Raw genomic sequence first — 13,419 nt, forward strand, 5'->3', positions numbered from 1 at the left:
TGCTTCGAGTCTAAATGCCCATCATACATCGGAAGCTGAGGTGGCTTATACGATGGGGGCCATGGGATAGCCTGCAGTTCTGCTGCCAAGGGAGAAGCATCGTCAAAAGTAAAGGTACCATGATTAGAATCATCATACCATCCATCATCATCAAACAAGCCTTCTCGATGAAGCTCCCTGTGTTGGGGCCTTCGTTCTTGCTCATCTTGAGCAAGATGGCGTACTTCTTCAGTGGCTTCGTCAATCTGCCTCTGAAGGCCGGCTAGTCGGGCCATCTTCTCCTTCTTCCTTTGTACTTGTTGATGAAGCATCTACATGTTTCTGATTTCTTGGTCCAACTCGTCCTCCTGGGGTGTTGGACTAGTGGCCTTCCTCTTCTAGCTTCGGGCCTCTCGAAGAGAAAGGGTCTCCTGGTTTGGGTCCAGCGGCTGCAGAGCGGCAGTCCCTATCGCTGAAGCTTTCTTCGGTGGCATGACGAAGGTCAGTGCTTGCCGAAGGTGGTCGAAAAGAGTTCACCGGAGTTGGGCGCCAATGTTGGGGACTTGTTCTCAAATGCTATGAGTTAAGAACAAGGCAACACAAAAACGTTAAATGTTAAAGCCCTTCGTCCTTCGAGGCATTATTTCCCTTAGGATATAATGATCTTCGAACGAAGGTTATGAAGGACATACCTTCATCGATGCAACATATAATAATAAAGAAAGAAATATAAAAGATAACATGAACAATTATATATCAACTCATTTCTATTTTATTACTATGGACAAATAGAAATGATATCAAATTACAAATGTACCTTCAGCTCGAAAGAAGGTAAGAGTACAAGTGTGATGCAAAAGCAAAAATGCCAAGTCAGCGTGAACAGTACGGGAGCACTGTTCATCTATTTATAGGCACGGGTGAAAGGGAAATGTGCCCTTGGGCCATTTCTAAGTATTTTGGTGATTTAGTGTCCAACACAGGTGCCTAATTGTAAAATGGTGGACAAAGTACAAATCAAGGATAAAGGTATGTTTCTCAGACTTAGTACATTGTTTTATGGACTAATGTATTGTGTCTAAGTGCTGGAAACAGGAAAAATCCAATTGAGAATGCCTTGGCTCGAGCAGCCAAAGTATGCTCAGTCTGGGAGCACCGGACTGTCCGGTGGTGCACCGGACAGTGTCCGGTGCGCCAGGCTGGCTTGGGCAAAGTAGCTGCTCTCGGGACTTCGACGGCGGTGTACGGCTAAAATTCACCGGACTGTCCGGTGTGCACTGGACTGTCCGGTGGGCCGCTCACAGGCGAACTCGTCGCTCTCAGGAAACCATCAACGGCGTACGGCTAAAATTCACCGGACTGTCCGGTGAGCCAACGGTCGGCCGGGCAATCTGCGCGGGACACGTGGCCGAGCCAACGGCTAGAAGAAGGCACCGGACATGTCAAGTGCGCCAACGGCTCTCAGGCTGCCAACGGTCGACTGCACTGTTTATGGAAAGAAATCGGGCACCGGACATGTCCGGTGTGCACCGGACTGTCCGGTGCACCAGTCGACAGAAGGCAAGATCAGCCTTCCTAGTTTGCTCTCAACGGCTCCTAGCTGCCTTGGGGCTATAAAAGGGACCCCTAGGCGCATGGAGGAGCACACCAAGCATCTCCTAAGCATTCCTAAGCACCAAGACATCGATTCCGCGCCTTTGATTCTTTGCAATAGCGATTAGAGCTCTAGTTGAATGGTGAACTCATTGAGTTGTGTTGTGAGCTCTCGTTGCGCCTTGTGTGCGTGGTGTTGCTGTGATTTCTTGTCTTGAGTGTGTTGCTAATCCCTCCCTTGCTCTTTGCTTCTTTGTGAACTTCAATTGTAAGGGCGAGAGACTCCAAGTTGTGGAGATTCCTCGCAAACGGGATTGAGTAAAGCAAGCAAAACACCGTGGTATTCAAGTGGGTCTTTGGACCGCTTGAGAGGGGTTGATTGCAACCCTCGTCCGTTGGGACGCCACAACGTGGAGTAGGCAAGCGTTGGTCTTGGCCGAACCACGGGATAACCATCGTGCCATCTCTGTGATTGATCTTTGTTGGTTATTGTGTTTTGTTGAGGATTCCTCTCTAGCCACTTGGCAATTATTGTGCTAACGATTAACCAAGTTTTGTGGCTTAAGTTTTGAAGTGTTACAGGATCACCTATTCACCCCCCTCTAGGTGCTCTCAATTGGTATCAGAGCCGTTCTCTTCACAAAGGGACTAACCGCCCGAAGAGATGGATCCTAAGGGGAAGGGAATCGTGATCAACGACAAAGAGAAGGAATCCTTCGTCAACGAGCCGAAGGACGACAAGCCTACCGACTCCGGCTCGGGCCATAGACGGAAGGAAGGGAAGAAGAAGAAGACGAGGCGCATCAAGGAGATCGTCTATTACGACGACAGCGATGAGTCTACTTCTTCCCACAAGGACGACGACCACAACGACTACGAGAGAAGGAAACCGGTTAATTCGAACTTTTCTTTTGACTACTCTCGTATTCCGCAAAGTTTAAGTTCACATTTGCTCTCCATTCCACTCGGCAAGCCCCCACACTTTGATGGGGAGGACTACGGATTTTGGAGCCACAAAATGCGTAGTCACCTATTCTCTCTCCATCCTAGTATATGGGAGATTGTAGAGAGTGGAATGCACTTTGATAGTTCGGATAGTCCCATGTTCATTAATGAACAAATTCATAAGAATGCACAAGCTACTACTGTTCTTCTAGCTTCATTGTGCAGGGATGAATACCACAAAGTGAGCGGCTTGGATAACGCCAAGCAGATCTGGGACACCCTCAAGATTTCTCATGAGGGGAACGACGTCACCTTGCTCACCAAGATGGAGTTGGTGGAGGGCGAGCTTGGACGGTTCGCGATGATAAGGGGCGAGGAGCCGACACAAACATACAACCGGCTCAAGACCCTTATCAACAAAATAAGGAGCTACGGAAGCACGCGATGGAAGGACCACGACGTCGTTCGACTGATGCTAAGGTCCTTTATCGTTCTTGATCCTCATTTGGTAAATAATATTCGTGAGAATCCCAGGTACACCAAAATGTCGCCCGAAGAAGTCCTTGGAAAATTCGTTAGCGGGCGGATGATGATCAAGGAGGCGAGGTACGTGGACGACGCCTTGAATGGTCCGATCAACGAGCCACAACCCCTTGCTCTCAAGGCAACAAGAAGCAAGGAGGCGCTACCTAGTAAGGTGGCACAAATTGAGGCAGCCAGACTTAATGATGAAGAGATGGCCCTCATCATCAAAAGATTCAAGACGGCGCTTAAAGGTCGCAAGGGATAGCCAAGCAAGACCAAAGCCAAGGGGAAGCGCTCATGCTTCAAATGCGTTAAGCTTGGTCATTTTATTGCTAACTGTCCCGACAATGATAGTGATCAGGACCAAGGGAACAAGAGGGAGAAGAAGAAGAATTATAAGAAGGCAAAGGGCGAGGCTCATCTTGGCAAGGAGTGGGATTTGGACTGCTCCTCGTCCGACTCCGACAATGAAGGACTCGCCGCCACCGCCTTCAACAAGTCATCCCTCTTCCCCAACGAGCGTCACACATGCCTCATGGCAAGGGAGAAGAAGGTATGTACTCGAGACTCTACTTATGCTTCTTCAAGTGAAGACGAATCTAGTGATGAGGAAATAGATTACTCTAGCTTATTCAAGGGATTGGATAGAAATAAAATTGATAAAATCAATGAATTGATTGATGCCTTGAATGAAAAGGATAGGCTTTTAGAAAAGCAAGAGGATTTGTTGTATGATGAACATGACAAATTTGTAGAGGCACAAAAATCCTATGCTTTAGAAGTTAAAAGAAATGAAATGCTTTCTTATGAACTATCTACGTGTCATGAAACCATTTCTACTTTACAAAGTGTTAACAATGATTTAAATGCTAAATTAGAAGTAGCAAATAAATCTAATTCTTGTGTAGAACATGTTATGATTTGCACTAGGTGTAAGGATTTTGATATTGACGCCTGTAATGGACACCTAGTTTCAATTTCAAGATTGAATGATGAAGTAGCTAGTATTAATGCCCAACTTAAGACTAGCAAAAGTGATTTCGATAAGCTAAAATTTGCAAGGGATGCCTACACGATTGGTAGACACCCCTCAATTAAGGATGGACTTGGCTTCAAGAGGGAAGCCAAGGACTTAACAAGCCATAAGGCTCCCATCTCCACCAAGGAGAAAGGGAAGGCCCCTATGGCAAGTAGCACTATAAAGAACCATGCTTTTATGTACAACGATAGAAGACAGTCTCATAGGAGTTGCAATGCTTTTGATTCACATGACTCGTATGCTATGTTTGCTCCTAGTTCTTCCTATGTGCATGGTAGAGATATGCCTAGAAAAAATTTTGTTCATGCTTCTAGGAAAATTATGAATGGTCCCTCTACAATTTATCATGCTTTGAATGCTTCCTTTGCTATTTGTAGAAAGGATAGGAAGATAGTTGCTAGGAAGTTAGGGGCAAAATGCAAGGGCGATAAAACTTGCATTTGGGTCCCTAAGGAAATTGTGACTAACCTTGTAGGACCCAACAAGAGTTGGGTACCTAAGACCCAAGCCTAAATTTGCCTTGCAGGTTTATGCATCCGAGGGTTCAAGCTGGATTATCGACAGCGGATGCACAAACCATATGACGGGGGAGAAGAAGATGTTCACCTCCTACGTCAAGAATAAGGATTCCCAAGATTCAATCATATTCGGTGATGGGAACCAAGGCAAGGTGAAAGGTTTAGGCAAGATTGCAATATCTAATGAGCACTCTATCTCTAATGTATTTTTAGTTGAGAGTCTTGGATATAATTTACTATCTGTTAGTCAATTATGTAATATGGGATATAATTGTTTATTTACAAATGTAGATGTGTCTGTCTTTAGAAGATGTGATGGTTCACTAGCTTTTAAGGGTGTACTAGATGGCAAACTTTACTTAGTTGATTTTGCAAAAGAAGAGGCCGGTCTAGATGCATGCTTAATAGCTAAGACTTGCATGGGCTGGTTGTGGCATCGCCGCTTAGCACATGTGGGGATGAAGAACCTCCACAAGCTTCTAAAGGGAGAACACGTAATAGGTCTAACCAATGTTCATTTCGAAAAAGATAGACCTTGTGCAGCTTGTCAAGCAGGCAAACAAGTGGGAGGAGCACATCACAGCAAGAATGTGATGACCACGTCAAGACCTCTAGAGCTGCTACATATGGACCTCTTCGGACCCGTCGCCTATCTGAGCATAGGAGGAAGTAAGTATGGTCTAGTTATTGTTGATGACTTTTCCCACTTCACTTGGGTGTTCTTTTTGTAGGATAAGTCTGAAACCCAAGGGACCCTCAAGCGCTTCCTCAGGAGAGCTCAAAATGAGTTTGAGCTCAAGGTAAAGAAGATAAGGAGCGACAATGGGTCCGAATTCAAGAATCTTCAAGTGGAGGAGTTCCTTGAGGAGGAGGGGATCAAGCACGAGTTCTCCGCTCCCTACACACCTCAGCAAAATGGTGTGGTAGAGAGGAAGAACAGGACGCTCATAGATATGGCGAGGACTATGCTTGGAGAGTTCAAGACCCCCGAGTGCTTTTGGTCGGAAGCCGTGAACACGGCTTGCCACGCCATCAACAGGGTCTACCTTCACCGCCTCCTCAAGAAGACTTCATATGAGCTGCTAACTGGTAACAAACCCAATGTATCGTACTTTCGTGTATTTGGGAGTAAATGCTACATTCTAGTGAAGAAGGGTAGGAATTCCAAATTTGCTCCCAAGGCTGTAGAAGGGTTTTTATTAGGTTATGATTCAAATACAAAGGCGTATAGGGTCTTCAACAAATCATCGGGTTTGGTTGAAGTCTCTAGCGACGTTGTATTTGATGAGACTAATGGCTCTCCAAGAGAGCAAGTTGTTGATCTTGATGATGTAGATGAAGAAGACGTTCCAACGGTCGCGATACGCACCATGGCGATTGGAGATGTACGGCTTCAGGAACATTTGGAGCAAGATCAACCGTCTTCCTCAACTATGGTGCATCCCCCAACCCAAGATGACGAACATGTACCTCAAGTGGAGGCGCATGATCAAGGGGGAGCACAGGATGTTCAAGTTGAAGAGGAAGAAGCACCTCAGGCACCTCCAACCCAAGTTCGAGCGACGATTCAAAGGGATCATCCCGTCGACCAGATATTGGGTGATATTAGCAAGGGAGTAACTACTCGTTCAAGATTAGTTAATTTTTGTGAGCATTACTCTTTTGTCTCTTCTATTGAGCCTTTCAGGAGGAACTCAACAATTTCAAGCGCAATGAAGTTTGGACACTGGTACCTCGCCCCAAGCAAAATGTTGTGGGAACCAAGTGGGTGTTCCGCAACAAACAGGACGAGCACGGGGTGGTGACAAGGAACAAGGCTCGGCTTGTGGCAAAAGGTTATGCCCAAGTCGCAGGTTTGGACTTTGAGGAGACTTTTGCTCCTGTGGCTAGGCTAGAATCAATTCGTATCTTGCTAGCATATGCCGCTCACCATTCTTTCAGGTTGTACCAAATGGATGTGAAGAGCGCTTTCCTCAACGGGCCGATCAAGGAGGAGGTGTACGTAGAGCAACCCCCTGGCTTCGAGGATGAACGGTACCCCGACCACGTGTGTAAGCTCTCTAAGGCGCTCTATGGACTTAAGCAAGCCCCAAGAGCATGGTATGAATGCCTTAGAGACTTTTTAATTGCTAATGCTTTCAAGGTTGGGAAAGCCGATCCAACTCTTTTTACTAAGACTTGCGATGGTGATCTTTTTGTGTGCCAAATTTATGTCGATGACATAATATTTGGTTCTACTAATCAAAAGTCATGTGAAGAGTTTAGCAGGGTGATGACGCAGAAATTCGAGATGTCGATGATGGGCGAGTTGAACTACTTCCTTGGGTTCCAAGTGAAGCAACTCAAGGACGGCACTTTCATCTCCCAAACAAAGTACACGCAAGACTTGCTAAAGCGGTTTGGGATGAAGGACGCCAAGCCCGCAAAGACGTCGATGGGAACTGACGGACACACCTACCTCAACAAAGGAGGTAAGTCCGTTGATCAAAAAGCATACCGGTCCATGATAGGTTCTTTGCTTTATTTATGTGCTAATAGACCGGATATTATGCTTAGCGTATGCATGTGTGCTAGATTTCAATCCGATCCTAAGGAGTGTCACTTAGTGGCTGTGAAGCGAATTCTTCGATATTTAGTCGCTACGCCTTGCTTCGGGATCTGGTATCCAAAGGGGTCTAACTTTGACTTGATTGGATACTCGGATTCCGACTATGCTGGATGTAAGGTCGATAGGAGGAGTACATCAGGGATGTGCCAATTCTTAGGAAGGTCCCTGGTGTCATGGAACTCTAAGAAACAAACCTCCGTTGCCCTATCCACCGCTGAGGCCGAGTATGTTGCCGCAGGACAGTGTTGCGCGCAACTACTTTGGATGAGGCAAACCCTCCGGGACTTTAGCTACAATCTGAGCAAAGTCCCACTCCTATGTGACAATGAGAGTGCTATTCGAATAGCGGAAAATCCTATTGAGCACAGCCGCACAAAGCACATTGACATCCGGCATCACTTTTTGAGAGACCACCAGCAAAAGGGAGATATCAAAGTGTTTCATGTTAGCACCGAGAACCAGCTAGTCGATATCTTTACCAAGCCTCTAGATGAGAAGACCTTTTACAGGCTGCGTAGTGAGCTCAATATCTTAGATTCGCGGAACTTGGATTGAAATGTAGCATGCATGTGTTTATGCCTTTGATCATGTTCATTCTGCATGTTGTTGCTTATTGTGGTGCTCAAGTTGTACAAACACTCCCTGGACCTCACAAGTCCTGTTTACAAGTGATGCACATATTTAGGGGGAGCTGTGCTACAACTTGATCCTTTGAGACTAACCATGTACTTGAGTTTGGTTGTTTTAGTCTCCAAGGAGAATTGAAAGGGAAAAGGTGGACTTGGACCATGCAAGACTTCCACTGCACTCCGATGAAAAGAGTAACTTTTCCAAGTTCATCTTTATACTCTTATTGCCTTTGTGTTCTTATTTGAAGATTTTGGTGAGGCAATGGGGTTAAAGGGCCAAGATTGATCCTGTTTTGGTGCTTGATGCCAAAGGGGGAGAAAATAAAGGCCAAAGCAATAGATGGATCAGCTACCACTTGAGAAATTTTGAAAATAGTAGATTAGAGCTTTTGGTTTGTCAAAACTCTTTTATTGTCTCTTATGTCAAAAGTTGGCCTCTTGTGGGGAGAAGTGTTGATTATGGGAAAAAGGGGGAGTTTTTGAAATACTTGATCAAATTTCTTTGGAAAACCTCTCTTTATGTCTCTACAAGTGGATTTGACTTAGAGATAGGAATTTGAGTTTGATTTGCAAAAACAAACCAAGTGGTGGCATAGAGTGATCCATATATGTCAAATTTGAATCAAAACAATTTGAGTTCTTATTTGAAGTGATTTTGTACTTGTTCTACTTGCTTTATGTTGTGTTGGCATAAATCACCAAAAAGGGGGAGATTGAAAGGGAAATGTGCCCTTGGGCCATTTCTAAGTATTTTGGTGATTTAGTGTCCAACACAGGTGCCTAATTGTAAAATGGTGGACAAAGTACAAATCAAGGATAAAGGCATGTTTCTCAGACTTAGTACATTGTTTTATGGACTAATGTATTGTGTCTAAGTGCTGGAAACAGGAAAAATCCAATTGAGAATGCCTTGGCTCGAGCAGCCAAAGTATGCTCAGTCTGGGAGCACCGGACTGTCCGGTGGTGCACCGGACAGTGTCCGGTGCGCCAGGCTGGCTTGGGCAAAGTGGCTGCTCTCGGGACTTCGACGGCGGTGTACGGCTAAAATTCACCGGACTGTCCGGTGTGCACCGGACTGTCCGGTGGGCCGCTCACAGGCGAACTCGTCGCTCTCGGGAAACCATCAACGGCGTACGGCTAAAATTCACCGGACTGTCCGGTGTGCACCGGACTGTCCGGTGAGCCAACGGTCGGCCGGGCCAACGGTCGGCCGCGCAATCTGCGCGGGACACGTGGCCGAGCCAACGGCTAGAAGAAGGCACCGGACTGTCCGGTGTGCACCGGACATGTCAAGTGCGCCAACGGCTCTCAGGCTGCCAACGGTCGACTGCGCTGTTTATGGAAAGAAATCGGGCACCGGACATGTCCGGTGCACCAGTCGACAGAAGGCAAGATCAGCCTTCCTAGTTTGCTCTCAACGGCTCCTAGCTGCCTTGGGGCTATAAAAGGGACCCCTAGGCGCATGGAGGAGCACACCAAGCATCTCCTAAGCATTCCTAAGCACCAAGACATCGATTCCGCGCCTTTGATTCTTTGCAATAGCGATTAGAGCTCTAGTTGAGTGGTGAACTCATTGAGTTGTGTTGTGAGCTCTCGTTGCGACTTGTGTGCGTGGTGTTGCTGTGATTTCTTGTCTTGAGTGCGTTGCTAATCCCTCCCTTGCTCCGTGCTTCTTTGTGAACTTCAATTGTAAGGGCGAGAGACTCCAAGTTGTGGAGATTCCTCGCAAACGGGATTGAGTAAAGCAAGCAAAACACCATGGTATTCAAGTGGGTCTTTGGACCGCTTGAGAGGGGTTGATTGCAACCCTCGTCCGTTGGGACGCCACAACGTGGAGTAGGCAAGCGTTGGTCTTGGCCGAACCACGGGATAACCATCGTGCCATCTCTGTGATTGATCTTTGTTGGTTATTGTGTTTTGTTGAGGATTCCTCTCTAGCCACTTGGCAATTATTGTGCTAACGATTAACCAAGTTTTGTGGCTTAAGTTTTGAAGTGTTACAGGATCACCTATTCACCCCCCTCTAGGTGCTCTCAACGGGACGCAACCCATGTACAATTACACTCATGCCCTTTACATTTGCTAATGACTCTATAGTAATCCATCGAGGTCTAAATAGCATTTTCCTTTTTAAGTCGATTCCTTTTTCTGCTACCATGCCGAAGCTCCCCTGCGCACAGCTTCGGCTCTACGCCAACCTTCGTATTCTTTGTCCTTCTTCAGATTGTGGTTCTGATCCGAGTTTGAAGGTACCTGTTTATGTATCATACTCCAGAAACATTGTTAAATCATGTTTTTGAGGACCTTCGGAAGACGAAGGTCCCCAACAGGTGGATTAGAGGCGAAGCGACACTATGCGCGTAGCCGGCAGAGCGGAGTAAATGAGTGGGTGGCGTATTTGCCTTAGCTGAGGGTGTTGAGTGTGTGGAGAGGGAGAGGGTAGCTGGGTGTATGTGGTGTAGTACAGTAGAGTTCACTGTTGATGAGAATAGTGACGAGTGAATCATCTGACTTAGTCTGAACAGGGAAATTATAGGCAGAATATGGGACAAGAGTATTTTGTGAGTTTTCTAGAATATGAACCATGCTTAAGGGATGACATGGTTGGATAGGAAATAATTTGATAAGAATTTAGAAACAAGAATTATTGGAATCCGAGTTCGGAAGCCTGGCTTGAACGAATCCCAAAGTTAAGCGTGCTCAACTTGGAAAAAATCTGGGATGGGTGACCAGATGGGAAATTCTTACTGGAAGGAAAATCACATTCACCGGAGTTCGTATGACTGGAATATTGGTCTAGCTGGTCCTAGGTGAGCTGGACAACATGATGGATGAGTAGTTGAAATTTGGGGTGATCGGATGATCGATGAATAGTAACGATGAATAGCAACGATGAATAGTAGCGACAAAAAATAATGATAGATATCATCGATGAATAGTAACGATGATGAATAGTGTCGGTGAACAGTAACGTCGATGGATGGTACCTTTGATGAATAGTACCATGAATAGTCCAATGAATAGTGATGATGAATAGTCGTATGCACGAACGATAATCGATGAATAGGAACTTTGAACGAACGGTCGAACGAACGATCGGAATTTCGGCAGCATAACGGCTGGACAAAGGTTATTTGGATGAACGATGAATAGGGACTATGAACGAACGATGAACGATGAATAGGAATTATGAACGAACGATGAACGATGAATAGGAACTATGAACGAACGATGAACAATCGAATGATCGAACGATCGGAATTTCGGTAGCATAACGGCTCAACAAAGATTATTTGGACGAACGAACGATCGAACGATCGGACGAACGAACCATGAACGTTCGGACGAACGATCGAACGATAGGACGAACGAACGAACAAATTAAGAACAGGTGGACGAACGATCGAAGAACGACCGAACGATCCTTGTGCTAGTGTGTGCTTGTGTGGGAAGTGAAGTGGGCGTGTAGGGGGAGAGAGTTGCCATGAAATGGCTTGGGGTGCCTTGAGAGGAGGCCCTTGCCCCTCTATTTATAGGCTCGATGGGGGATTAGGGGGGAGGATGAGAGGATTAGTGGGAGGATGCGAGGATTAGTGGGAGATAAGCATGGATTTGTCTTGTATAAGTGTAATTAGCTTGTAGAGCTCAGTGTATGACACCGAAGGCATACATATACGTATGAGCATGAGGAAAATTATGAAGAAAATATTTGTAGGGACTTTAAAAATGATTCTGGAGGTATTTCTCAGGAGGAAAATATTTGGAGAATCATCGGTGGAATATTTGGGCACTATTTCTGGAAAGAATTTAAGGGAGATCACTAGAGAAATATTTGTAGGATATTTTGAGGAGGATTTTGGAGATAATATAGACCACTATATTTTATTTGTTGATATCAACTTGCAAACAAACATTTTGAAGCGAAATTTAAAATTCATTTTGAATTTAGAGCAAGTTTGAGAAGTTTTCAAAATTTAAATTTTTGGGATGCTACACTACCCGGATCATCACCTTCAACTTTCCTCGTTCATCCCCGGCATCGGCAAAACCCTCCTCAGGATATGGGCCATACCGAAGGCCATTCAATTCAAAAACACGGCTTAGCCTAACATTTGAACCTCCTATATCCCAACTTCTCGTCAGCTCCGTCTTCGCTGAGTACTTTCCAATAATTCTCATTGCCTCTGCCTCTGCCTCTACCTCCCTGACAAAGGCGGTCGCATCTCACCCCCACATCTCAATGGCAAAGGCGGGGCTCAGCACGATCTAATTATTCAAGAAGGGCATCAGGCACAGCTTAACTACACCTAGATCCTAGCCATGAGCAAGCAGCCACACCCCGCACGCAATAACCTCTTCCACCAAATCGTGGTCGCTTCTTGTCCTAGCCGTGCGCCGAAGGGTGTCTTCACTCTTATCTCCCTTCTTCAGCCTAAACCGCGGGAACGCGATATAATAGTGCGAGTACAGAATAGACGAAGGCAGCTCAAGAACCCCTTCGGTATCCTCCAGCGCCACGTAGAACCAAAAATCCCACCAGTTACCCCACTTATTCTTGGTGCACGACACAATCTCAACTACTTCACCCAAAGTCTTTCCAATCCTCGGCGTGAATGTGTAAGTTTCAAACTGCGCAACCTTGCCACCAATCTGAGTACAAGTCTTGGCAAGGTTCAAAGACTCGGCGCCCTAGAGCAAAGAGTGTAGCGTCCTAGGGAAGACCACGTCGTCTGTGGGATGGGCCCATGCGGCTCCCGCTGGCCATTCGGGCCCATTTGTAAGCCCTTTCTGGGTAGGGCTTGTGGTGTATTTAATTAGGCTGTACTTAACCTCGCACATTTGCAAGGCGAGGTCAATGCCTAGCTAGCATGAGAGGGCCTAGAGCTAGCTCTTGATGTAGCTGTTGATGTGCTAGTAGCCCTTAAGAGTTGGAACCTAGACCTCTCCCTGTAGGCCATCTATGAAGGGTCCAAAGAGGAGCTCCCCAGCTGAAGATGAAGTCAGGTAGGACGCAAAGATGGTGAAAGGGAAATAGGGTCAAACCTTTTCCTAAATGATTTTGGTGGTTGAATTGCCCAACACAAATAATTGGACTAACTAGTTTGCTCTAGATTGTAAGTTCTACAGGTGCCAAAGGTTCAACACAAACTAATAAAAAGTCCAAGATAGGGTTCAAAAAGAAACGAGCAAAACCAACCAAAGGCTGCCCTGGTCTGGCGCACCGGACTGTCCAGTGCACCAGGGAGATCAACTCTGAACTGCTCAGCTTCGGGTTTTTGGAGAGCCACTCCGCTATAATTCACCGGACCGTCCGGTGTAGCACCAGACTATCCAGTGTGCCAGTGGAGCAACGGCTACAGCGCAACGATCGACTCCAATGGAAACCTGTAAAAGCGCTACAGTGCGCGGACAGAGCGCGCAGAGTCAGAGCAGGCGCCAGAAGGCGCACCAGACAGTGAACAGTACCTGTCCGGTGCACCACCGGACTGTCCGGTGGTCCCACCTGTCAGAGCTCCAACGGTCGAACCCTAACGGTTGGGTGACGCACCGGACTGTCCGGTGCACCCATCGACAGATAGCCTC

Source organism: Zea mays, chromosome 8 (assembly GCF_902167145.1).
Source record: "Zea mays cultivar B73 chromosome 8, Zm-B73-REFERENCE-NAM-5.0, whole genome shotgun sequence".
NCBI lineage: Eukaryota > Viridiplantae > Streptophyta > Magnoliopsida > Poales > Poaceae > Zea > Zea mays.